We start from the raw sequence: 1,654 nt of genomic DNA on the forward strand, positions 1-1,654 counted from the left end.
GCTGTGCAACAGAACCAATTCTCTGGAAATCTTACCGAAGATCCAAACCTTCATTTATCCGTATTTGTCCAATACGCTGATACTGTTAAAGCCAATGGTGTCACTTCAGAGGCAATTCGACTTCGTCTTTTTCCTTTCTCATTAAGAGATAGCGCTAGAAGATGGCTTCAATCTCTTCCTTCCAACTCAGTCACCACATGGAACGAGTTGAAGAAAGTTTTTCTTGCCCGATATTTTCCGCCAAGCAAAACAGCTATGTTAAGAGCCCAGATAAACGGATTTAAACAGAAAGACAACGAGTCTCTTTTCGAAGCATGGGAAAGATACAAAGACATGATGAGACTTTGCCCACACCATGGTTTGGAAGACTGGTTAGTAATTCACACATTTTATAATGGTCTCTTATACAATACAAGGTTAACAATAGACGCCGCTGCAGGTGGTGCACTAATGAACAAACCTTATGCTGATGCTTACCAGCTTATCGAGAGCATGGCCCAAAACCACTATCAGTGGGGAACCGAACGAACAACAGTGGAAAAACCTCAACCGAAAACTGGCATGTACGAGATAAGTAACCTTGATCACGTCAATGCAAAAGTGGATGCTTTGGTCCAGAAGATCGAAAGTTTAAACGTATCGCCTCCAGCAGCCGTGGTTGCTATAACTCAGAATTGCGAGGTCTGTGGAATCCAAGGCCACACTCCTGCGGAATGTCAACTCTTGACTGGAATCCAAACAGAGCAAGTAAACTATGCTCAAGGAAGCCCCTATTTGAATACCTATAACCCAAATTGGAAGAACCATCCAAACTTCTCATATAAGAGTAATAATGCTTTATACGCACCTGGACAGTCTCCAAATCAAGCCCCATCTATACCTCCAGGATATCAGAAACCGAATCCTAACAATAATACCCCTAGAAAATCCAACTTGGAAATCATGATGGAAAACTTTATAGCTTCCCAACAACAAACCAATAAAGATTTCTTAAACCAGAACATACACACTGGCGAACAACTTAAACAACTAGCAAGCAAAGTAGATGCCCTGGCTACCCATAACAAAATGCTGGAAACGCAAATATCTCAAGTAGCTCAACAACAAGCACCTACTGCTGCACCAACTGGTACATTCCCTGGACAGCCCCAACCCAATCCGAGAAGCCAAGCTCATGCAATTATATTGAGAAGTGGAACGGAAGTGGAAGGACCGTCTGACCCAAGGATAGAAAACCAAAACCCTGAGAAATCCATTGAGGAAAGTGAACCTAAGGAAAAGGAAGAGAGTAATAAGGAAACCCTAAAAAGAAGGAACCTTATGTACCTCCACCACCTTACAAACCACCTATACCTTACCCTCAAAGGCTTGTTAAAACCAAAGATGTAGGCCAATTTAGAAAATTTGTTGATCTCCTTAAACAATTAAACGTTACAATTCCGTTTACCGAAGCTATTACGCAGATGCCCTCATATGCTAAATTCTTAAAAGAAATTCTTTCTAATAAGAGGAAACTTGAGGATAGCGAAACCGTTACACTCCCTGCCGAATGTAGCGCTATAATCCAAAACATGCCCCCTAAACTCAAGGATCCGGGTAGCTTCTCTATACCCTGTCACATAGGAAAATTTGTCATCGACAAAGCCTTATGCGA

The 1,654-nt window shown here is 41.8% G+C and overlaps 1 pseudogene; it reads right to left on the reverse strand.

The window, feature by feature from the left end:
• Nucleotides 1–262: 262 nt before the first annotated feature.
• On the reverse strand, nt 263–362 carry LOC127077235 (uncharacterized; annotated as a pseudogene).
• Nucleotides 363–1,654: the final 1,292 nt, after the last annotated feature.

The sequence above is a fragment of the Lathyrus oleraceus genome, chromosome 4 (genome assembly GCF_024323335.1).
Source record: "Lathyrus oleraceus cultivar Zhongwan6 chromosome 4, CAAS_Psat_ZW6_1.0, whole genome shotgun sequence".
Lineage (NCBI taxonomy): Eukaryota > Viridiplantae > Streptophyta > Magnoliopsida > Fabales > Fabaceae > Lathyrus > Lathyrus oleraceus.